The sequence below is a fragment of the Gigantopelta aegis genome, chromosome 4, assembly GCF_016097555.1.
Source record: "Gigantopelta aegis isolate Gae_Host chromosome 4, Gae_host_genome, whole genome shotgun sequence".
NCBI classification, from domain to species: domain Eukaryota; kingdom Metazoa; phylum Mollusca; class Gastropoda; order Neomphalida; family Peltospiridae; genus Gigantopelta; species Gigantopelta aegis.
In genome coordinates, this window is record NC_054702.1 from 38926874 (window position 1) to 38952587 (window position 25714).

The 25714-nt window shown below is 40.6% G+C and overlaps 1 protein-coding gene and 1 long non-coding RNA gene across 4 annotated transcripts in view; one reads left to right on the forward strand and one right to left on the reverse strand.

The window, feature by feature from the left end:
* LOC121370524 overlaps nt 1-12684 on the reverse strand; it is a 43415-nt gene extending 30731 nt beyond the window's left edge. Inside the window, exons 1-2 of one of the 3 annotated variants that reach the window (XM_041495807.1) lie at nt 11780-12684; nt 6039-6138 (exon numbers count right to left, since the gene is read on the reverse strand). The gene's annotated coding sequence lies outside the window, so the exon portion shown is untranslated. Of the gene's footprint in view, nt 1-5508; nt 5531-6038; nt 6139-11779 lie in introns of those variants that run through there. The other 2 variants (XM_041495806.1, XM_041495811.1) reach the window with 2 other exon arrangements.
* Nucleotides 252-19596, forward strand: LOC121370525. The gene is made up of 2 exons (XR_005957692.1): nt 252-663; nt 19420-19596. It is a non-coding gene; the product is annotated as an uncharacterized LOC121370525 (long non-coding RNA).
* The last annotated feature ends 6118 nt before the right edge of the window (nt 19597-25714 follow it).

Sequence of the window (25714 nt, forward strand, 5' to 3'; positions counted from 1 at the left end):
CCACCGTGACATTCACCCTGAGTGACCGCCATATTTATTACCGTAACACCGGCTACTGTCAGCCTGGTCCGACTTCCGACCATTATCAAAAGTGTTCGGCAATTTATCGTGTGGTATAACGACTTCCATGCTAATTATGTGACGTTTAAAACGTTTATGACGTCAACAAAGCGCGTTGCTAACGGAGAAGTGGCCGGATTGTTAAACAGCGCCCCTTGAGAATGAGCTCTGTGATACTGTTCTGTGCTTGCTTTGACGTCTGGTGGGTCGTAGGATCGATTACTCTTGAGGGACTCGGATTTTTTTTCTCTCCCGTCTCAACTAGCGCCCCACGACCGCTACGTCCAAGGTCGTGGTATGTGCTGTCTTGTCTATGGGAAAGTGCTTTATAAAAGATCGCATGCTGTGTTTCGATCGATGTACCCAATGTGACAACATCAGGTTACCTCTCTGAGAACACAATAGAACAGAACTTTATTTACAGTCGGGCCGTTCTGTAACGGCGTAAGAGAAACATACATAGATTTGGACACGGTGGTTTACAGGAGGGTGTAAACAATAGTAAAGGGATTTCTTGAGTTGAAATCTGTATTATATTTCCTTTAAAATTTGAGGACAGCCACCTGTGAAGCCACCAGAAGAAGTCATCACATTTAGGTAGAGGTAAGGCTTAGATTGTGTACGATACACAGTGAGATGAATCATGATACGAATACAGAAGAAAAAAAAACACCCCACCCAATTATTTTTCATTCTAGTAATCAGGGCCGTACATATCGGGGGTGGGGTGGCAGGGGTTTGGCTACTTCCAGAAACAGTGCATCGTTTAGCTTAGATCAGCCTCCCTCCCCCCCCCGTCTCTCTCTCTCTCTCTCCCCCTCTCTCTCTCTCTCTCTCTCTCTCTCTCTCTCTCTCTCTCTCTCTCTATCTATATATATATATATATATATATTATATATATATATCGTACTTAACACCTTCGTTATTTTGGGCTAAATATAAACCTATGTATCAGTTTGTTGAATTGTGTATATAAAAAAATAATTGCTGATATATGACCGGGGCGGGTTTCTTCTCACACGCAAGCGATTAACAAGCGTCCTTAACATACAACTCTATCCTCAGGTTGCTGGGTAACCTTTACGTGCCAAGGAAAGTATGCTTGAATCACCATTGCTCATAGGGAACAAAACTGTCCCAACTCATAAACTATGAGCAGACGATAGGGTTTTTTCATGTGTGTGTTTTCCCCCCTCTTTGTTTTGCGTTATTTTCTTCGCGTAATTAGAGTGATTCACACAGCAGTCAGCAGCGAAAATATATTCTACATGATGCACATACCACACATGTACCAGAGTGTGTGTAGCCATAAAAACATTATAGCATGCTGTTCATGCTTATCCTGTCATCAGGAGTGTTCGGGGTGTTAAAATCTGGAACATGAACCGCCATCCTCCATTCATCTTCCATCCATCCATTCAGCATGGCGCAGATGCCTTTACCGAAGAATGGAAAGGAGTATTTGTTTATAACGACACCTCGGCACATTTTAAACTACGGTTGTTTTGTGTGTAATATTGGCTATTTCGACACGACACATAAATACAAAGTGTGTGTGTGTGTGTGTGTGTGAGAGAGAGAGAGAGAGAGAGAGAGAGAGAGAGAGAGAGAGAGAGAGAGAGAGAGAGAGAGAGAGAGAGAGAGAGAGAGAGAGAGAGAGAGAGAGAGAGAGAGAGAGAGAGAGAGAGAGAGAGAAAGTGTGTGTGTGAGAGAGAGAGAGAGAGAGAGAGAGAGAGAGAGAGAGAGAGAGAGAGAGAGAGAGAGAGAGAATGGTTAACCAGACAGACAGGAACAGAAAGACAAAGACGGGTCCATTATCCCATTTATGTCCTTTTTTTGGGCACGTGTTTGTTACGTTGATATCTAATTAATTAGCCTACATTCATCATTAAACAATAGAGCCTAAGTCTAATTAATTAATTATTGTGCTTGTGATTAATACATTCGACACCTCCCTCTGGTCTTGCAATAAAAAATGATATGGCGTAACGTAAGTTCTAAATGTCAACAAAATAAGTTTAATTCGATAATTAAACATTCTCCACTCGTATTTGACATTCTGTAATAATAACAACATAATAACAGTCACACACGGAACTAATTAAAGCCACTTAAAGCCACTTAAAGCCACACTGTTAGGGAGTTAGTGAATTAGATACATGTTATAAACACGAGACAGTAAATTAGATAAATCTATAAACGCGAGATAGTGTTTTAGATAATTCTATAAACACGAAATAGTGAATTAGATAAATTCTATAAACACGAGACAGTGAATTAGATAAATTCTATAAACGCGAGATAGTATACATTCAGTATATAGATATACAGAAGCGAGATTCTGTATTAGATACATTCTGTATACGCGAAATAGTGTATTAGATCAATTCTATAAATGCGAGATACTTTTTAGTGACGAATATAATTAACGACACCCGCTCATGGCTAATTAATGTACAGGCGTATCTTATTTGACAGAGATTAAAGACTGCAGGATATCGAAAATCGTGTATCACTAGGAGACAATTGAAGTAAACGCAAAGAGGACATAGGACATCTACCCCACCCTACCCCACCCCACCCCCGTCTCCTCCCAAAAATACGCCCTTTTGTCTAGCTGAAAAATGGCCTAATTCGCTGTGTCCCAACCTTAAGGCTCGAATGTCACTAAAACCACCAGTACCAACAGCACTGAACGACCATATGTAACATATTTGTTGCGCAGTTACGCGACTGAGAAATGTGTAGGTGTTCTCGAGGCACAGAGATTGTCTTGATCATGATAGAACACCTGTACACGTGTCTAACAATGACCTGTCTCTATCAGACTGACTAAGCGTATTACCGCGATACAAGTATTTCCGGACTTTACTTCCCCGTTGTTCATCGAAACTGTATTTGTGTGGAATGTTTGTCATTCTTGATAAACCATTAGCGGATCCAGATAGGGTGGGGCAGGGGCGGGGGGGGGGGGGGGGGTGTGTCACGGGGATCCAGTGCACCACCACAACCCGCCTGTTTGAAGTTGCCTTATTAATGACTTTTTAATTCATCATTCATAATATACAACATTAAATTGCAATGAAAACGCTTTTCTGAGCATCTTTATTTTAAATTTTTCGTTCCAACCAGTGCACCACGACTGGAATATCAAAGGTTGTGGTATGTGCTATCCTGTCTGTGTGGTGGAGCATATAAAAGGTCCCTTGCTACTTACTAATGGAAAATTGTGGCGGGTTTCCTTTCTAAGACTATATGTCTGAATTACCAAATGTTTGACATCCAATAGCCGATTATTTATAAATCAACGTGCTCTAGTGGTGTCATTAAACAAACAAAAAACATGCCCCCGAATACACTACAAATCTCACTCCCACACTGAAAATTCGGGTTATTTACCTGAACAGCAAAATTAAATTTGCCAGTTTTAGAATTTTGGGACCTACCTCTTGACGAACTATAAGATCCGTCCCTTTAAAACTGATACCAAACTGCATGTTAAGATACTGACAGGTCGTGTTAATAAGTGAGTTAGTAAGTTAAGTAAATTACGGGGTTTTAGTGTCCTACTCTATATATAAATAAAGATAAATATCTGGCCTGTGCACACCCCCACCCCCACCCCGAAACTGCGTACCGGATTGTTCTTTCCACTTCAGTTTGTTTAACAACGTCACTAGAGCACATTAATTTATTAATAATCGGCTATTGGATGTCAAATATTTGGTAATTTGGACATACAGTCTTAGAGAGGAAACCCGCTACATTTTTCCATTAGTAGCAAGGGATCTTTTATATGCACTATCCCGTAGACAGGATAGCACATACCACAGCCTTTGATATACAAGTCGTGGTGCACTGGCTAGAGCGACCCCACTTCAGATATCATTCTGTACGGGTCTGTATAAAGAAAAATAGCAAAGGGGTCTGTTAAATGGACGTCCCCACAGACAGGACAATACATACCAGGGATCGAACTTAAGAAATTGTTAAAGCAATTTTGAAAGATTTTTGTCGTAGACAGAATGCTGAACAAAGATAATTTTAAGCACTTTTATACCAGTAACGTTGGCAAGAATTAAACTAAAAATTTAAAACCAAACGTTATCAAGTCAACAGATGGTCATTTATATACTAGTATATATATTTATTTTTATTCAGGGGTAAAAAAAAAAAAAAAAAAACCATTGCTAAAGGCTCATATAGGTTGTACTATACCAAATAAAATCCCATTGGCGACCATGTTAACGCCTGTGTTTAAAAACACTATATGCGATGTATCATCTAAACTATGACCCATAAATATCAGTACTATAATCCATAACTGAAATTATTAACTGAAGAAAATGGTACCTTCCATGGCTCATTTTCGGTATAACCAGGTGTTTTCACAACACCCCTAGTTTCGCACCAAATTTTGAGTACTTTTTTTAGGTACCCCATACGTTTCAAGCACAAGGCTACTTGACACAGTGGTACTAGATGAAATAAAATTGCATACATTTTGGCCCACAGATGAAACATTTTTTTTTTTTTACAACCAACACATTTATCAGGAATCACAGAACTTGGATTGTTTCGCTGCACCTCCAACTTTGACCTAGCCGGAAGTTATTTGGTTTAGTACTACCTATAGAAAAAATCGAAATACCAATACATTAGTTTTATTGAGAGCGTCTAATCTGAATGTATACGATGCGTGTGTCTGCAGAACACGAGACCAGCCGCAGTGAAATAACCGGACACTAAATGTATTGGTGTATATGCCATATGCCCAAAACGCAAGCCGCAGATGAAACATGGACCTCACTCGTGCGTCGTATCCAGTTTACATGAGCCTTAAAAGATTCTTCTTCTTCCTTTAACATATTTTCGTGCTTATATCCAATTAAGGTTCAAGCACGCTGTCCTGGGCACACACCTCAACTATCTGGGCTATCTGACCAGGGCCCCGTTCCACGAAAGCAATCTTGGCACTAAGATCATCTTAAGTGCATAACTACTCTATGCACTTAAGGTGATCGTAGCGCTAAGATCGCTTCGTGGAACGGGGCCCAGGGCAGTGTTTTGTCCTTAGTTGTTAGTGGTTAGAAAGAAATGTTTTATTTAACAACGCACTCGACACATTTTATTTACGGTTATATGGCGTCAGACATATGGTTAAGGACCACACGGATTTTGAGGGGAAACCCGCAGTCGCCACTTCATGGGCCACTCTTTCCGATTAACAGCAAGGGATCTTTCATTTGCGCTTCCCACAGGCAGGATAGCACAAACCATGGGCTTTGTTGAACCAGTTATGGATTTAGTGGTTAGTGAGAGAGAAGAAGGTGTAGTGGTCTTACACCTACCCATATTGATTGAGTCGTTAAATGTCCGATGGCTTAACCACGACACCATCCAGGCCCGTCCTTAAAAGCTGCGACAATTTATATATTTATTTCTCACCTGGAACTGGTACATGGAGAGCTATGGGTTGTCCTTCTGGTGTTTCCAAATGGAAAGGCATGGGTTTGTAAAAACTGGATTCACCTACTGACAATGTGAAATTGTATAGAAGTCGTTTGCACCGATTCAATGTGAAGAAGGTTGGGTATTACACCACGATTTGCTTCAGTGATTACATTCAACTATATCTCACTGGCGGGGTACACACTGTTCACTGAGACATAAATAACAATATTTTTTTGCATCTGCATGCAGGTGGTCACGCTTCGATGGTGTTTTATTAAAGGAATTCAACAGTGATTTCAATGATAATATGATTAAAAAACATTCTGTCAATGGTTACGAAACCCAAACTGAACGATTTTCTCATGTCTAGGTCTTAGGATTCATTCTCTATTTGTGTTTTTCCTGCCCCAACGCAGTGCCCCACGACTGATATATATCAAAGGTCGTGGTATGTGCAGTCGTGTCTGTGGGAAAATGTGTATAAAAGATCCCTTGTTACCAAAAAGAAAAATGTAGAAGCTAACCTCCTTGGTGGGCCCTCTCTCACTCCGACTGGGTTTTTTCACGTCTCAACACAGTGTCCCACGACTGGTATATCAAAGGCCGTGGTATGTGCTGTCCAGTCTGTAGGGAAAGTGCATAATATAAGAGATCCCCTGCTGGGAATGGAACAATGTAGTGGGTTTCCTCCAAGACTATTATGTCACAATTACCAAACATTTGACAACGGATGATGAATTAATCAATGTGCTCTAGTGGTGTCGTGAAACAATATAAACTTTTATCTTTAACTTTACTATCCATTCAGGGTTCAGGTGCGTCCACCCTGAGTACCGCCTCCGGGTTCGCCACTGGCGGAATCCAGCGCCCGTGCTTATAAGTTATAAAAGTTATGCTAATGTCAGACTACCAACTGCCATGACACAGTTGGCCAACATTCTGCACTCACGACTTTTACGACTGTCCAGTTGCTAGTCGGAGCGCTCTTACAACTCGATTTTCGTCGAATACGAAGGAAATGTTTTATTTAACGACGCACTCAACACATTTTATTTACGGTTATATGGTGTCGGACATATAGTTAAGGATCACACAGATACTGAAAGAGCAAACCCGCTGTCACCACTTCATGGGCTACTCTTTTTGATTAGCAGCAAGAGATCTTTTATATGCACTATCCCACAGACAGGATAACACATACCACGGCCTTTGATATACTAGTCGTGGTGCATTGGCTGGAGTGATAAATAGCCCAATGGGTCCACCGACGGAGATCGATCCCAGACCGACCACGCATCAAGTGAACGCTTTACCACTGGGCTACGGCCCGCCCCCGTCGAATACGAATTATACGACCGATTAGTTGTCAATATGAGCGCACTCATCGTAAGTTGGCAGTTGGAGAAATTACAACGCAACCGTCGAATTGGTCAACTTCGTCGTGACAGCTGACAGCCTGAGCCTAGCATTAATGAAGTCATCCGCGTACAATTTGTATGGCGCTGTCATAGCGTTAAAAGTCTCACTCTATTAGAGTCTTAGGTCTAGATTAAACGTTTTATCGCATACAGCTGTTTTTGTCCAACGTGGAATGGTGGGTCATGCAACAGTTATGTCCAATTTTTAATGTACGCCTACCTATTTATTTTACAAACAAATCTGGCGTGGCGTTCTGCTGAATAGCATTTGCACATAGCAATTTAGGTAACACGTATGCGTAATTTTATTATGGACCTCTCGCGACCAGACGAATACGATTATTGATTTTGCTTTGATGTTAAGAGTTTGTGCGTAAATAACAACCGTTAACTGCGCCATATACTGTAAAGAAATACATTGTACTGAATCATATGGATATATGGCCATTCAGAATTCTTCGACTGGCGAACATAATAATTTTTTTATTTGCCAACAAGATCCGTATTATTCTGTAGGTAATTATGCACTCAAAAATACATCTTACATGACCACATGTGAAGACACTATTACTTCAAACAAGAATCTAATGCAAAGTCTCAGACTATCAACTGTCACAACGGAGTTGGCCAAATCAACAGTTGCGTGGTACTTTCCCCCACTCCCAACTTATGACTAATCGGTCGTAGAAGGGTTTTTTACGACACGAAGCGAGTTGTAAGATGTGCTCAGACTAGCAACTGGACTGTCGTAGAAGCCGTGAAATCGGTGAATTGGCCAACTTCGCCGTGACAGTTGGTATTCTGAGACTAGAATACGTTTTAGCCAATAATAATAATAATAATAATGTTGTTTGAGGAATCTATCATGACTTGTCATACTGATGACCATAATAAAACGACTATAACGGAACTCGCCGTGCAAAAAAACTAAACAAATCCAAAATGAGTGGAGTGTACGTGATTAATTGCTCCCCAACTTAGATTATGAGGAGCCATTTAAGATACTACCATACTGAGCATTGCTCTTTAATCATTTTGTAGTCCTGGATTGGATTGGATAACATATTAACGTGCCTATATCCAATTAAGGTTCAAGCACGTCTCTCCCGGGCACAATCTCCGACTTCACCAGTGTGACCCAGGACAAAAGTGTGTGTGTGTGTGTGTGTTGGGGGGGGGGGGGGGGGGGCGTTGTAGTATTATTTATTGTTAAAATCCACATACTAAAGGCAGCTAAAATTACTCTCCTTGAACTAGTCTCAGGGGAGTGATAGGGAGCCAGACTGACAGCTCCCCTTAAACAGCCAGGTCTACATAGAAGTAATGTGAAGTGCTATATATATATATATCCTCATTATTAAGCAAGTATCACCTGTGACAACCGTAATAAATTTTTTTTAACATAGAATGGTTGTGAATTGCTACAAAATCTCCTTGTTATTAAGCGACGTTCTACTGTGATAATCGTAATACAAATTACCATAGAATGATTGTGAATTACTAGAAAGAAATGTTTTATTTAACGACGCACTCGACACACTTTATTTACGGTTATATGGTGTCAGACATATGGTTAAGGACCATACTGATATTGAGAGAGGATACCCGCTGTCGCCACTTCATGGGCTACTCGTTTCGATTAGCAGCAAGGGATCTTTTATATGCACCATCTCACTGACAGGGTAGCATATACCACGGCCTTTGGTATAACAGTCGTGGTGCATTGGCTGGAGCGAGAAATAGCCCAATGGGCCCACCGACGAGAATCGATCCCACACCGACCGCACATCGAGCGAGCACCTTACCACTGAGCTACGTCCCGCCCGCCGAATTGCTAAAAATAGCCCTTGTTACTAAGCGAAATTAGACTTCCTAGAAACGATGACATCACCTTGAAAATGATACCCATGTCATAATAAAAGGTGAAGTGATGTTTACAAGCTAAAAACTCTATACTGCCATATTCATTTATCAGCATTTCTCAGCAAATTCAATCTATTTTTGGGGCGGGACGTGGCCCTGTGGTAAAGCGTTCGCTTGATGCGGTCGCTCTGGGATCGATCCCCGTCGTGGGCCCATTGGGCTATTTCTCGCTCCAGCACCACGACTTGTATATAAAAGACCGTGGTATGTGCTATTCTGTCTATGAAATGGCGCATATAAAAGATCCCTTGCTACTGTTGGAAAAATGTAGCTTGTTTCCTTTCTTAGACTGTATGTCAAAATTACCAAATGTTTGACACCCAATGTCAAAATTACCAAATGTTTGACACCCAGTGTCAAAATTACCAAATGTTTGATACCCGTCGTGGGCCCATTGGGCTATTTCTCGTTCCAGCCAGTGCATCACGACTGGTAATCAAATGCCGTGGTATGTACTATCCAGTCTGTGGGGTGGTGCATATAAAAGATCCCTTGCTGTTGCTCGAAAAGAGTAGCCCATGAAGTGGAGACAGCGAGTTTCCTCTCTCAATATCTGTGTGGTCCTTAACCATATGTCTGACGTCATATAACCGTAAATAAAATGTGTTGAGTGCGTCGTTAAATAAAAAATGTCCTTCCTTCCCAATAGCCGATGATTAATAAATCAATGTGCTCTAGTGGTGTCGTTAAACAAAATAAACATCTTCTTCAATATTTTGTGAAAATGATTTTATGCAATAAAATGTGAATTAGAATAAAAATGTAAAACAAAAACCACACTGGAAATATACTTCTTTGGTGGGTTTTTTTTTTACACCTTTTGAAGTGTGTGTTTTAATCGAGAGGGGTTTTTTTTGCGAGTGTTCAAGAATTAACTGTGGACTTCACTGCATGCAATATGACGGTCATTTAAATTGTTTCCTGTCTGGTCATATTTCGGAAGTTTTCAAAAGTAATTCAAAATACCATTGATTAGAACGGATAAACATGTCACTGGATACACTGGAGGAAAAAAAGAAAGAAAGAAAGAAATGTTTTATTTAATAACGCACTCAACACATTTTATTTACGGTTATATGGCGTCAGACATATGGTTAAGGACCACACAGATTTTGTGAGGAAACCCACTGTCGCCACTTCATGGGCTACTCTTTCCGATTAGCAGCAAGGAATCTTTTATTTGCGCTTCCCACAGGCAGGATAGCACAAACCATGGCCTTTGTTGAACCAGTTATGAATCACTGGTCGGTGCAAGTGGTTTGCACCTACCCATTGAGCCTTGCGGAGCACTCACTCGGGGTTTGGAGTCGGTATCTGGATTAAAAATCCCATGCCTCGACTGGGATCCGAACCCAGTACCTACCAGCCTAACCACGACGCCACCGAGGCCGGTTTTCCTGGCGGAGTAGTGTTTACTATCACTCCTTAACAAAAACACATCTTATTAATTGTATTGCCACGATCCATGGTAACTTGTCTACATTATCTAGTGAAATATATTATAACATAACAATTTATATATTAACTGATTATCGGTGAGAAAGGACAGTAGCAAACGGGGTGCTGGGCAAGGGACTGTGCCCCCCCCCCCCCCCCACACACACACACATACACTCGAGGCCGAAAATGTATGTTATTGTTATACTCTGTATAAGTAATATATTTATTAACTATAAAAAATATGGCTAGTGTCCACCCTCCCACCTCCCACTTAAGACTGCCCTCTCAGTAGAGATTGTGTAACCCCCCCCCCCCCTCCCGATATCGTTACTACAGGCCTACGAAAAATAAATGTAGTAGTAGTATATCGTAGTATATATATTTTATATACATTTACAAACTGCATGTAAGCAAAAGCTACATGATATAAACAGACATTAAACAAACAAACATTCATTGTATTGTATGGATACGCCATTGTTTGGTTTACTCTAGATAGTAGGTTAATAACTCTAGCTTAGTGGCACTAAATGTAAAGAAAAATAAGGTCAGCACTCGTAAGTTGAAGTAATTATAATCGTTTTGTTGTAAAACAGTATTCGTAATCGTCGAGTTACAAAATGTCTAATATCGTTAGCTCTTCCATTTTCTGGTAAACTTATTTTTACATGCCCCTATACCACTACGGTTTCAGGCATTTTTGGTATAATATATTCGGTCCGGTCCGTTGTAAACATTACTAGTAAACAAAGCCAGTTAAGTACTAATAAACTTTATATAGCAAGTTAACAAAACTAGTTAAGTACTAATAAACTTTATATAGCAGTCTCACATGTAAATATTATCTCGGGTAATAAATTAAACGCTGTAAACGTTTAGTTAAGGACGGTCATCACATGAGAAAGTGGGGGTAACTTGTTTTCTTGTGACTGTCCTTACTGTCCTAAAATTGTTGTTGACGGAAATAAATTCACATATTCATGTATTTATTTATTTATTTATTTATTTATTTATTCAGTTTTGATGATGTGGGTGATCGGTACTAAAAATATTCCTTTAATCATTTATTTTGTGGAACGGTCCGACGGTACTTCACAACAAAAGTTAAAAACTGTTTTATAACCTAGAGATTGCCAAATATGAAATAACAACAATTCAATATATCTTCCAATAATATTGCATATTTCACAAACTGGACGAGTTTGGGGGGGTTAGAGGATATTGTGGGGATAGGGAGTATAGGGATGGAGGGGGTAAATGTCTTTGTGGGATTTTTTAATTGAAGAGTATTGTGGGTTAGAGAGGGTTGTGGGGATGGGGGTGGTGGTTGGAGGGGGTAAATGATTTTTGTTTTAACTCAAGAGTGTTGTGGGTTAGAGGAGATTGTGGAGATGGCGTGGTAGTGGGGAAGGGTATTTAATGTTTGGTTTTACTGAAGTATTTTTAAACTAGCTAAGAAAGTGAACAACAACGTTGAAACTTACCAAAATAAATCCCGTTATTCTCTCACTGATGTCAATTTCCAGTTGTTTACGTCGTCACGTATTACACAACTCTCGACTCCCAGTACTTGGTAACGGATTTCCTACGACATGAAACGGAAAACCGGCTCCGATGTCACATTTCAGCTAGCTCCCAAAACAGTAGGAAGATGTATCCAAGTAAAATCCCGCTGTTACTCCTGTTACTTCAACAAAAAAACACCAACATTAAAAAAATGGAGAGGAAAAAAAAGTTTTTTGTTTTTTTGTTTTTTTAGAAGAGATAATATATTAATCCGTATCCAGCGGAGATATAATCCAACGTCCGTGTCAATTTTTGCTGGTTGTCTTTCCAGTTATATATCGCTTTCAGTATATGAGAATGAGTGTATATTTCCTCAGGCTCTATTATGTTTACGGCTGTGTATTTATTGACACAAATATTTTCCCACACAGCTACACACACACATCAGCGACAATTGTCAGTTATTAGTGTACTGGTTTGTTTAAAGTGCGCCATGAATAACGGATAGATGCAGAAAGCCCGCATTACTCATTGGATAACGGGGATTTCGATGTCTATTACTAAAGCGACCAACCCCGTCCGCCCACAGACGAAATGTACCTGTTGGGAAATCGACGCATGACGAGCGCCGCGCGACGAGGCTTTGAATAGACCACGTGAACTGAACAACCGTGAAACATACATGCCTTGTTGTACATTACCACTTCGACAGTCGCTCGTTGGGAAATCACGTACCGGGTCTGCGTTCTAGGTTAAAATCCAGCCGTACCAGCACGCATTGCGGCGGCGAACACTTCCCGACACCACATCTTTGTCGCAAATCTCTCTTTCTACCTCTCCCTTTCTCTCTTTCTCTCTACGTCTCTCGCTCGCTTTTCTTTTTACTAATGTTACAACCGCGCTCTCAGCATTTTCGCTCTCACACAAAAACACGATGACTCATTCAGATGCAACAGAAAAGTTGCAAGGGATATGAATAATGCACCGCGTGGCGGGGAAATCGAAAACACTGTCAGTTTCATTGGCAAAACGATTGTCAATTACAAAACGGCGCAGGTTATGAGCGCGAATCACCTCGTGGTTGGCGGGAAAGCATGGGAATTTGTGAAAACAGTGGCAGTTGTTGCTGCTCGTAAACTTATGTCGGTTTGTTAATGTCAACCGGGAAAAGAGATTCGATCAAATTTGACTGTCGCTCGTTTGAATTATGCATGGTCGTAAAATACCGAATGTTCCCAGAGTGACACGAAATGGCGCCAAAATATTGATAATGTTAGTGTGAAGAAAGTTCAGTATGTGCGTGCTTATATCATGGGCGGATCCAGGAAATATTTTTAGGGGGGAACCAAAAAAGAAGGGCACATTGACTCGTCAAAAGGGCACCTTACTACAAGTTTTTATATTTACAATTAATATGAATTCCTACAGTTCTACGTCATAATATACTAGCAATAATGAAGTAAATTGGCGTCACTCGCGTTAGAACCTCAATGGGGCCCCATTGAGACTCAATAACACAGACACATATCTGCAAGCTTGCGCATGTACACGAAAATCGTGATTTCATTTATCTACAATATAATTATTGTTTACTTAAAAAAAAAAAAATTCTACAAACAAAAAGGGCACTTGGACATTTTGAGGGCACTTGAACAATTTTTTGGGGGGACGCGTCCCCCTGGTCCCCCCCCCCTTGGATCCGCCCATGTATATGTGACGTATGCGTGTGTGTATGTGTATACATGTGTGGTCTGTGTGTGTGTTTGTGCATGTGCATGTCTGTATGTGTGTGTGTGTATATACACGTGTGTGTGTGTGTGTGTGTGTGTGTGTGTGTGTGTGTGTGTGTGTGTGTGATTGCACCACCAGCCTCAGTGGTGTAGTAGTTAAGTCATCGGACCTAAGCTTAAGGCTGGTAGGTACTGGCTTTGGTTCCTGGTACCGGTTCCCATCCAAAGCCAGTTTAACGACTCAGTGGGTTGGTGTACGGTCACTACACCGACTTCTCTCTTACTAACCACTAACAAACTAACAACTAACCCACTCTCCTGTATCAAGCAACCACCTCTTTTACTTTAATATGTCATCTTTTGATGCTCGCTTTGGTGGCTTCTTAATACAGGTTCGACTGTATACAAGGGCGGACCAATGACTTACACAAGGGCGGGCCCATGAACTATTTCACTGGCGTAGGAAGGTGCCAAAAAGAGTGGGAGGGGCACACTTATATACTTATACACTTTTACACTATTATAAAGCAAATATAAAGCAAAATATCTTAAAAGTGGAGGGCACATGCCCCCCCCCCCCCCCCCCCCCCCCCCCCGCTTCCTACGCCAGTGATTTTAGGGGTGGTACTATACTGACCAACTCCTGAAAAGGACACCTCAAAAAGTTTGGCATTCGTGAAATAAAAATTGTAAACAAAATTATTTTTAAAAGGGGGCACTTGAATATTTTAAGAAGGACAGATTACCTTGGTCTCCTCCTGGATCCGCCCTTGGTATATAGAACGATAGAAATATTCGATATTCAAATATGGGATGTATATACTGAAAACTAGCCTGGAAAGGCAAATTCGCCAATACAGGGAATATCACGAGCGAATATAACGAATATTGCACCTATATGATTGTCAGTAAAAAGTGCCAATCACATGGGTATAATTATTTTATTATTATTATATTCTATCGAGACCCCTTTTGAGAGACCGGAGCGGGACGTAGCCCAGTGGTAAAGCGCTCGCTTGATGCGCGGTTGGTTTGGGATCGATCCTCGTAGGTGGGCCTATTGGGCTATTTCTCGCTCCAGCCAGTGCACCACGACTGGTACATCAAATAACGTGGTGTGTGCTATCCTGTCTATGGGATAGTGCATATAATAGATCCCTTGCTGCTAATCGAAAATAGTAGCCCATGATGTGGCGACAGCGGGTTTCTTCCCTCAATATCTGTGTGGTCCTTAACCATATGTCCGACGCCATATGACCGTAAATAAAATGTGTTGAGTGCGTCGTTAAACAAAACATTTCTTTCTTTCTTCCTTTTGAGAGACCAGAATGTATTCAGCGTCTGGTCATAATACCGAGAGTCGACTCTTAAAGCTGCAATGTCGAGCATATTTAATTATAGAATTATCTTGGCTTGTTTTGTTTTGTTTTGTTTTTTTACCTTTGGAGAGGTCTTTAGCTTCTGGCGAGTCGACCGGTAGAGCGTGTAGGTTATATGCAAATGAGGTATCTACTAATAGTGTTCCGCTAACACATACCTTAAAGTATACGTTTCAGGGCACCGTTCCACTAAGCGATCTTAGCACTAAGATCACCTTAGTGCATAAGGTAGCTATGCACTTAAGGTGATCTTAGGGCTTTGTGGAACGGGGGCCCAGGATGTTTTCAAACCAGAATTATTTTGATATGACTGATTGTATAGACACACACACTCTCTCTCTCTCTCTCTCTCTCTCTCTCTCTCTCTCTCTCTCTCTCTCTCTCTCTCTCTCTCTCTCTCTCTCTCTCTCTCTCTCTCTCTCTCTCTCTCTCTCTCTCTCTCTCAACTCTTGTCATTCTTTTCTAAGGTATGTTTGTCATTTTCATCAAATAACTGTGTTATGACATACTTTAACAGTATTATATGGTCTGACAATACTAAATAAAACAATTAAAAGACTTCACAATGTTTACGAAGCATTAATATGAGCTATGACTGCGCAGTCTAGAATTTAAGTTGTTTGTTTGTTTTTATTCTAATCCATTCATTTGTTTATTTTAGGGTGGGATCTTTTGTGGGGGTTTTTTTGTTGTTATTTTAGTTTTGGTTTTGGTTTTGTTTTGGTTTCGTTTGTTTTGTATTGTGTTGGTTTTTAAAATTGTTTAACTAGGAAGTCTCTCAAATGTGTTATTGAGTGAAACAGGAACACTTTAAACAATATTGTTGAATGAAGCATTTAATGAGCGAAAGTGATGCACTTTCAGAAGAGCGATCGCGGTCGTTGGCTAAATTGGTGCATGATTGTGATGATAGAAGACGATGGTACCAGTCTAATAGTTCAAGAACGTTCGGCCTCCTGAACGCAACCCTCATGAATATAGGAAACAGTTTGGTTTCACATGTAATTTAACCTTCTGTTGTTTTTTCCTTGTTTTTTGTGGGGGGTTTTGTGGGGGGTTTTGTGGGGGGGGGGGGGGTTAATTTATAAAAACTTTCTACATTACTTGAATGAATTAGTCTCGCCCTACGTTATGAACAAAACATTAAATACCAGTTTTTGAAAAAAAAGATGCTGATATCATATTGGGTGTTTCCATCCTGCTAGCTGCTTTATTCCGTTTATATAGTGACGTAGACAAAATGTGGCATTACTTGAGTAAAATGTCATTGTGTATAATCATTGGGTTTAATACGAAGCTTTGTACTGGAAAATGGCATATTGTTACTATTACAAATTGTTCTTCGTTTACGTGGTTTCTAGGGTTGTTTTTGTTCCATGTTGTTTTCTGCTTTAGGAAAATGAAAACTGTTACAAAGATTGTATGGGTGTCAAAGTTGTTTTTGAGATGGTGGGCGGGAGTGGTTTGCGATGTAATGGAAGCAATTTCAAAGAGTACTTATTTATTTATTTATTTATTTGTAAATGGTGTATGGAATCTTTGCGAATGATCCATTGATATCAGTATTAATGTTACCTTCTACACGAAATCCTATAGCGGGCACACACGTACACATAGGCATACACACACACACACATACACACACACACACACACACACACACTAACACACATACATATACACACAGAGAGAGATACACACACATACACACACACTCTCTCTCTCTCTCACACACACACACACACAGATACATACACGCACACTCATACATACATACACACAACACACACACACACACACACATACACACACACACACACACTCAGACACTCACACACACACACACATGCATACACATACTCACACACACACATGCATACACAAGCACATTACATGATATAAAGATTGCGAGAGAGACGGTGAGAAACAGACACAGAGACGGACAGTTGAAAAGTTTGTTTTATTTAACGACGCCATTGATTTGTTTTATCTTATCATCGGCTATTGGACGTCAAACATATGGTCATTCTGACACTGTTTTTAGAGGAAACCCGCTGTCGCCACATAGGCTACTCTTTTACGACAGGCAGCAAGGGATCTTTTATTTGCGCTTCCCACAGGCAGGATAGCACAAACCATGGCCTTTGTTGAACCAGTTATGGATCACTGGTCGGTGCAAGTGGTTTACACCTACTCACTGAGCCTTGCGGAGCACTCACTCAGGGTTTGGAGTCGGTATCTGGATTTAAAAGCTCATGCCTCGACTGGGATCCGAACCCAGTACCTACCAGCCTGTAGACCGATGGCCTGCCACGACGCCACCGAGGCCGGTCAGAGACGGACAGAGACATACACACGGACGGACAGAGATAGAGACAACTTTAGGGAGATAGAGAAAGTTAATGTTTGTTTTGTTTAACGACACCACTAGAGCACGCTGGTATATTAATTAATCAACAGCTATTGGGTGTCAAACATGTGATAATTCTGACACGTAGTCATCAGAGGAAATCCGCTTAATTTTTTCTAATGCAGCAAGGGATCTTTTATATGCACTTTCCCTACAGACAGGAAAGCACATACCATGGCCTTTGACCAGTTGTGGCGCACTGGTTGGAACGAGAGAAAACCTGATCAATTGAATGGATCCACCGAGGTGGTTCGATCCTGCGACGCAAGCATTTCAAGCGACTGAGCTAAATCCCGCCCCCAGAGATATTGTCACGACTAAATGTTTGTTTTGTTTAACGACACCTCTAGAGCACATTGATTTATTAATCATCGGCTATTGGATGTCAAACGTTTGGTAATTATGACATATAGTATTAGAGGAAACCCGCTATAGTTTTTCATTAGTAGCAAGGGATCTTTTATATGCACCATCCCACAGCCTTTGATATACCAGTCGTGGTGCACTGGCTGGAACAAGAAATAGCGCAATGGGCCCACCGACGGGGGTCGATCCCAAACCGACCGCGCATCAAGCGAGCGCTTATTACTGGGCTACGTCCCGCCCCTATTGTCACGACTAAGCCAGGTTACGTTCTGGAGTAACTTTGTTGTCACTGGATCTGTATGAATTATAAATATTGTTGTGCCAAGAACACACCCACTGTAACAAATAACTCGAACCTATCAAAATTCCTGTGCAAGAACATAGCTAATGTAACAAATAACTCAATCTCCACTGAAAGGATTCGAGCCAGGAACCCTGTGTACAATATTGCTTTATCAGCTGAACTAATAGCGAAATTATCGCTAGCTTCGAATGGTAGGAGCACTTTATGCAATTGAAACTGCATAAAATTTAAATATATTTGTTTACAAACAAGGTTTTACATAGCGTTACGCACCGTTGAATTCACACAACTCGATTGCGGACTGATCGATCGTTTTGTTATATATGTGTGAGAATTCGGTTTACTGCGTAAAACAACAGTCTATTTCCATTAAAACAAGGGCTGACGTAGAGTTATGCTCCAGCTCCACCCACTCCACCAGACACAAATACTTTTAATTTCATTTCAAATTATTTTCGTGCTTATATCCAAGTAAGGCTCAATCACGCTGAACCTGGACACACACTTCAGCTATCTGGGCTGTCTGTCCAGGACAGAGGATTAGCTGTTAGTCGTTAGTGGTTAGTGAGAGAGACGTGGGTGTAGTGGTCTTACACCTACTCATTGAGTCGTTAAAACTCGCCCTGGGTGGGAGCCGGTACTGGGCTGCGAATCCAGTACCTACCAGCTTTATGTCTGGTGGTTAACACCACCGAGGCCGGTCACAAATACAAAAAATGTGCTCTTTTCGTCTAGTTGTGAGAAGACTGTGCCTTGCTCTCTCTCTCTCTCTCTCTCTCTCTCTCTCTCTCTCTCTCTCTCTCTCTCTCTCTCTCTCTCTCTCTCTCTCTCTCTCTCTCTCTCTCTCTCTCTCTCTCTCTAAAAATAAATGTTTTTTTAAAAGAACATTTGCTACAGCACACTCGCCTGCACATAGTTTTATTAAAATTATAGTTAAATGGTTAAAGACACTAGGATAACAGTATTACAACAATGATTTTAGCTTTAAATATTGATTGATTGATTCTTTTCATGAACGTGATGTAGTTAGGGTGGTTTGACTGGCTTTCTACGGAAAGTATACTTTATTCTCAACCTCAACCGTTAGTCAGCAGAAGAAGAAAAACACACACAAAAGAAAACAAAAGAAAGAACAAAAAGAAGAAGAAACCCACAAAATCCAATGAGACACACGAGTACATTCGTATACAGACCCAGGCGCATACTCGGGCACTCACGCACACACATATTCCATTAATGTTCTAGATTTCCACATACATTCTGGTTCTCATAAGATGAAGATGGGACACGCAGTTTGGATATTTATAAACCTGTAATAAAATTTGGATAAAGTTACAATAGAGTAAAACAAGAGTCTGTGACGTTGAAATGGGGAAATACCCTTTAAAAATAGACTCTGGAGCTCATCTCAATAACCGTTATTTTTCAGAGACACGTGCGTTTTTTAAATATAAAAAAAATGCAATTCATGGTGATGGGAACACCAGGATGACCGGAAACGCTTCAGATATACGGAAATCTAAATAATATTGATCTGTGTTATGCCACATAACGGTAAGTCTACTTGACCAGTGCATTGATCCAGCCAATTAAATCTGATACCAGATCCTGTTTGTTTGTTTGTTTTGGGATTGTCTTGTTGTGTTTGTGTTTGTTGTGGGTTTTGGGATTTGTTTAGGGTGGGTGGGTTGGGGTTTTGTACTTCAGCATGTTTAAGTTTATACTAATAACTTCAGTTCCTGTTATTTATCGTATATCGGCATTGTATTACCTTTTTTAACTTGTAACTACCCATCTCTTTGTATATATATATATATATATTTTTTTTTTTAAGTTACCTTGACTATTAAATTTGTTGTTGCTTTGGAGGTGGTGGTTGATGGTGGGTTTTATTATTATTATTATTTTATCATTATTTTTTACATGTTCTTCTAATGCCGCAGGATGATGGTCTTGTGAGTAAATAACGTTTCTCTTCTGTTAAAAAGTACGCACACGTACACATGCAAGCACACACGCATGCCCGGTCTACATTTTATCGGCGCGTGTGAAGGAATGTATGCAGGGAGGAGGGCGGGATTTAGCTGAGTCGATTGAATGCTCGCTTGAGGTGCTTTGCGTCGCAGGATCTAAACATCTCGGTGGATTAATTTAACTGATTGTGGCTTTTCTCATTCCAACCAATGCACCAAAACTAATCAAAGGCCGTGGTATGTGCCTTCCTGTCTGTTGGAAAGTGCATATAAAAGATCCCTTGTTGCATTAGGGAAAATGTAGCTCGTTTCCTCTGATGACTACGTGTCAGAATTACCAAATGTTTGACATCCAATAGCCGATGATTCATTAATCAATGTGCTCTAGTGGTGTCGTTAAACAAAACAAACTTTAAATTTAACTTCATGCAGCGAAGGGTCTAAACTGTAGTGACTAGCGACCTAAGTCGACCGGAGGGTGGGGGGGGGATGGGGGGGGGGTGTCGGGTCATGCTCACCTAGAAAATAATTATATTGAAAAAAAAAAAAAGACGAAAATTTGCTTTAGCGGGGGATGGCGGGGTTGGGGGGGGGGGGTGACACCCGTTCCTTTCATCTCCCTGGTGATTATATTTTTGTAGTTACATTCAGGTCATATGGAAACTTATGCGACAACCTGCATGGTTATATACAGCTTCATCTAACAATGAATACAGTCTGTGATATCAATTGAGATTCAAAGTGTGCACCGGCTTTATCTGGTAATGTTTACCTACGTTACTCAGCTTACAGTGCAAACTAAATGTACCCGGTTACTCAACCTTTCACACTTCTGTGTAAGCAAATCATTGCAAATCCTAGAACTAATTATCGTTACTAACTTCGTAGGTAGATTTCATTTCAATAGTCTAGGTGACCCAATTTGCGATTAAAGGGGAGTACCTAGCATTGCAGGGGAGGTTCTTGGATTTGTTAAAAGCGCGCGGGGTGTGTGTGTTAGGGGTAGGTGGGGTGGGGGTGAAGGGTCAAAATTCTAAAAATGGGAAGTTTGAGTTGTTCTCAAAGAAGTGGGATCTATAGGGGGTTGGAGGGGCATATATCCCGGGTTTTTGTTTTAATTAAGGTGTTCAGAGGTGCGTTTTCTAGGCAATTTAGTGCTGTATATTGTGGATAATGATTTTTTGTTTTAATTAAGGTGTTCAGAGGTGCGTTTTCTAGGCAATTTAGTGCTGTATATTGTGGATAATGATTTTTTGTTTTAATTAAGGTGTTCAGAGGTGCGTTTTCTAGGCAATTTAGTGCTGTATATTGTAGATAATGATTTTTTGTTTTTAAAGGGACAGACCCTAGTTTCTAAACACTGCAGCATATTTTTCACTATTAGAGCCGTTTATGATCACTGAACTCAAACATTGCTTATATTTTATTGTTTAGATTATCCATTTCCGTACATCCGAAGTGTTTCTGGTCATCCTGGTGTTTCTAATACCACAAAATGTATTTTTCATATTTTTAAAAACGCACGTGCGTCTGAGAAATAACAGTTATGCAGTCGAGTTTTAGTCTATGTTTAACGATATTTCACCGTTTCAACATCATAGACTCTTGTTTCACTCTCTTATAACATTATACAGATGAGTTACAGGTTTGTAAATTAACCAAACTTGGTGTCCATTTTTACGGGTTGAAACTAGGGTCTGCGCCTTTAATGTTAGTAAACAATGGCATTTCAGAGGGGCAGTGGGTGGTCACGGGACCCCTGTCACTTCTCTTTGGATCCGCCATATTAATTGAAATGGGTTTAAATACATTATCGTGTCTAACTCGATATAACTAGGTTGGGTGGGTTGGGGGCAGTATTATAAGGTTTTCATCAGCTAGACAAAAATAGCAGTTTAAAAAACACCAAAAGGGCTATTTTTGTGTTTTTCGGAGTGAGAACCAGGGGCCTAGTGCACTAAACTATCGCAACTTTGCGATCTCGCAGTGCAATGCTAAAAGACTTGCAAAGAGGATGCTTTGTTGTCTAGCAGAGCCTAAGAGACCTTTGTGAATTAGGCCCCAAGCTCGTGTACAGGATATTGTGCAGCGCGGGCGGAGGGGGTGGGGTTTTATGTCAAGACTGGCGACTGAATTTTTTTTAGGAGGGTCGGGTCATACTCTCCGTGAAATACATTGAAAAAAAGAAGAAAATTCGTTGCAGCTGGGGAGGGGTTCGACCCACCAAACCCCCATACACATACGCCTGCATCAGCTCATCTCCTAGTTAGGGTCATGTAATTAGATATTGCAAATCGCAAGGTCTCTGAAAACCATACTGTATTAGCTAATAGCATTGTAAATAACGTCACACATTACAGATCGAGTGACAAGGTAAGCTTATGATTTAATGTTCCAATTAGAGAAAGCTGCTTTTAAACACACCTGTTATTACATATACATATTATGCCCCCCCCCCCCCTCTCTCTTTCTGTTTCTCCCCTCCCCCTTATCTGTCTCTCTTTCGCTCTACTTCATCTTTCTGTCTCTCCATTGTATATCTATGTGTCTCTCCCTTTTTATCAGCCCTCTATCCTTTCTGTGTCTCTCTCTGTCCGTCTGTCTGTCTGCCTCTCTCTCTCTCTCTCTCTCTCTCTCTCGATCTGTCTGTCTCTCTATCAATATGTTCGTGTGTCTGTCTGTCTCGCTCATTGATTTTCCCCCTCTGTTCGGTCCATTCTTCAATTTTTAATTAAGCAATATAGACGTATCCTGGAATCATTTTATCAATACTAAATTGCGCTCTGTCACCGATATTCAATATACTATTAGACTTGGTGTAGACCATACCCGTGTTCAGCAACAGCGAGCTACGATAACGCTCGCGAACTGTTTGACTGATCCCCATTGGAGTCATTTTGGTTTAACATGAAGCGTTTTCCTGCTTTATCTGTCTTAACTCGGGCCATTTATTTCACCACTACTGCTCGCTTCTGTGCAATGACAGCCTTATGTTTATCCAAGTCCATCGGCCGCGATCTGCCGGTCATAACTCTCAGACAACATAAATAAATATTGCTTTCAAGACAAACACAAAGCCCGTATCCCTCATATTCGACAGATTATGAGCTGTGAAGTAAAGCACGGGAAAGCAGGGTATATCAATAGACCAGCCTCGTGGAACGGAGTTCAATTTCTTGGAGAAGTTCTTGACCAGATAAATCTGAAAAGCATCTGTTGCGCTTTTCTTAAACAAAAGGGCTGTTCCAAAACGAAAAACAAAGGGGCGAGTGTGGATGGCTGGCAGCTGGTAGGGTAGTGGTGGGGGTTGAGTTTTTTTTTTTTTTAATTCTGTATTCTTTCTTTTTTTAATTTTGGATGCGGGGTATGTTTTTTTTTTTTTTTTTTTTTTTTTTTTTTTGGGGGGGGGGGGTTAATCTTCAAAATTAAACTTTTTTTAAGTGTTACACTTAAAGACGTCACTCAGTAGTTAGACTACATGGTCTAACAATTTTTTTTTTTTTTTTAATTTGTTCTTTAATTTGTCCTGAAATAGAGAATAATACATTAGTGGCCGTTAGATACCATTTATCTCACAACGAGTTGTTTCAAAATGTATCTAACGAGCGAAAGCGAGTTTAATATGTTTTTAAACAACGAGTTGTGAGATAAATGGTATCTAACGGACACGAATGTATTGTCCTATTTCTTACATATCCTCAAAAACCAGGTTTTAAGCTAATTTTAACATCTTTTTCGACTCAAAGTTATTTACAGCCGTTGCACTTGTAGCTAACTTACGCGTCCCAGACACATGAGTGTCAGGTTAACTATACGTCACACTGTAATCTATTTCATTGGATGCATGGCAGTGGTGACCTGGTCATCACCTAGGAGCAGCCAGTCGTACTTGGAATCGAACCCCCCACGGTGGACCCATTCTCTTATACTTTTGCCGTCCCAACCAATACCCTACGACTGGTTTATCAAAGGTCATGATATGTGTTGTCCTGTATGTGGGGAAAATGTAAGATCCTTTGTTGCTAATGGTAACATGTAACAGGATTGATCTTAAGACCACGTGTCAGAATTATCGAATGTTTGCATCCAGTAGCCGATGATTAACAAATTAATGTGTTCTAATGGTGTAATTAAATCAAAACTAACTTTGACTTTATTCAACCAGCAACACCGTCGTAATGTTCCACTTGTTATCAATATAATTAAATACGACTGGTGTATCAAAGGTCGTGGTCTGTGAGTATGTGTATATAAAATATCGCTTGTTGCTATTCCAAAGAAGTAGCCTATGTGGCGGGCGGCAGTGGGTTTAATATCTCACTTACGGTTATATGGCGCCAGACATATGGTTAAGGCATGGGCGGATCCAAGGGGGGGGGGGGGGGCAGGGGGACGCGTCCCCCCAAAAAATTGTTCAAGTGCCCTCAAAATGTCCAAGTGCCCTTTTTGTTTGTAGAATTTTTTTTTTTTTAAGTAAACAATAATTATATTGTAGATAAATGAAATCAAGATTTTCGTGTACATGCGCAAGCTTGCAGATATGTGTCTGTGTTATTGAGTTTCAATGGGGCCCCATTGAGGTTCTAACGCGAGTGACGCCAATTTACTTCATTATTGCTAGTATATTATGACGTAGAACTGTAGGAATTCATATTAATTGTAAATATCAAAACTTGTAGTAAAGTGCCCTTTTGACGAGTCAATGTGCCCTTCTTTTTTGGTCCCCCCCCCCCCCCCTAAAAATATTTCCTGGATCCGCCCATGGTTAAGGGCCACACAGATATCGAGAGAGGAAACCCGCTGTCGCCACATCATGGGCTACTCTTTTCGATTAGCAGCAGGGGTTCTTTTATAATTTTTGCACCATTCCACAGATAGGATAGCACATACCGCGGTCTTTGATATACCAGTTGTGGTACACTGGCTGGAACGAGAAATAGCCCAATGGGCCCACCGACGGGGATCGATCCCAGACCGACTGCACATCAAGCGAGCGTTTTACCACCCCCCCCCCCCCCCACCATTATCTCACTATATAGACCAACTTTACAAATAATCCTGTTATTGGGCTCCAAATAGTCGCAGATTAAAATGACCTGGAGTGTCGTAAAAACCCATTATTTCATTTACCTTTCTGAAGAGCATGTGCAGCGTACTTGAACTTTAATTTGATATGTGCACAAGTTAGTTTGTTTTTGTTTAACGACTAGAGCACATTGCCTTATTAATCATCGGCTATTGGATGTTTTTTGTTGTTGTTGTTGTTTTTTTTTTGTTTTTTTGGGGGGGGTTTACATAAAGAGAAAACCTGCTACATATTTCCGTTAGTAGTAAGGGGTCTTTTATATGCACAATCCCGTAGACAGGATATCACATACCACGGCCTTTGATATACCAGTCATGGTGCACCGGATGGAACGAGAAATAGACCAAAGGGCCTACCGACAGGGGTCGATGCTAGATGTGTGCACAAAGTAATAATAATAATAATAATTAATTAATTAATTATCGTATTTTAAGGTAGTTGTCGACAACGGACATACCTGCACAAACACCTAGAGAATCATGTCAAGCTGACATTGTGAACAAATATGTAATCAATCTTCAGTTGTGAATGCTGTGACGTATGATGTGGCTTGGTGGTAGAGCCTGTGCGATGAGTCGTGGGTTCGATCGATGTCAGTGGACCTCATGTTTTTTCTGTCCACCGTCTCAACCATACTGGCATATCAAAGGTCGCGGTTAAGGACC